The sequence below is a fragment of the Theobroma umbraticum genome, unplaced genomic scaffold (assembly GCF_002168275.2).
Source record: "Theobroma umbraticum cultivar Fairchild unplaced genomic scaffold, ASM216827v3 scaffold_84.0, whole genome shotgun sequence".
NCBI lineage: Eukaryota > Viridiplantae > Streptophyta > Magnoliopsida > Malvales > Malvaceae > Theobroma > Theobroma umbraticum.
Window position 1 is genome coordinate 124,034 of NW_018397296.1, and position 882 is coordinate 124,915.

Here is an 882-nt window from a genome sequence, read left to right on the forward strand (position 1 = left end):
CATGTATGTTAATTAAAACATTTGCTTGGACCTAGTCGGTCATACTCACATAAGTCCTTATATCGATTACGATCTCCAAAAATGAGGTGTGACATAATCAATACTCAACAGTCATGATCAACGCTCTAAATAGTAGCGGATTCATTTTCCAGATAAAATTCTCCCCAGATTTATTCATATCTCTTTAAATACTTTAAAAGGCAAACAATAGTAAGGATTGTCAACTAACACTTTGGGCAGAATTAAAGATGTATTAATCAAAAATATTTTGACTTGATTGGTGTCCGTGGCACTGGAGGCCAATTGAAGATTGCATTCAATATTTTGACTTTGTATGCACTATAGGGAACCCTACTAACTATAAAAGGTTTTCCTTGAAGTACAAATATAATTTATTAGAATTAAGTGCAACAAATAATACACGAGTGAAGAAAGAAGAACATGGAAACCTGGAAAGGAAAGGCAAAAAAAGAGAAAACCTCACAACAAGACACTAACCGATGTTTAAAGCATAGCATAATAGCAACAAGCAAGAGTCAATTAGAAAAGATAAACAACCTCTTATTCAAAGACCTCATATAACATTAAAGCAATTTATTAAGCCACTATATATTAGCTTGATATTTCGAAACCTTGTTTCTGTATTGCTTGATCATATAGTTCCATCGGAATGGGCTCAAGGATTGACTTGACACAATCTTGGTTTTGTTTGGTTTGAATGCCCAATGAGTAGATCGTATCATTTCCATAGCAACTTTGACAATGGCGGCTGCATGAAGAAAATCATTAACTATTGCTTTGTTCAATATTTTCCACGAATTTCTTATCAAGCCTTTCACATGATCATGTGCTTCTTCTTCCGAAACACCTTCTTGGGTCATG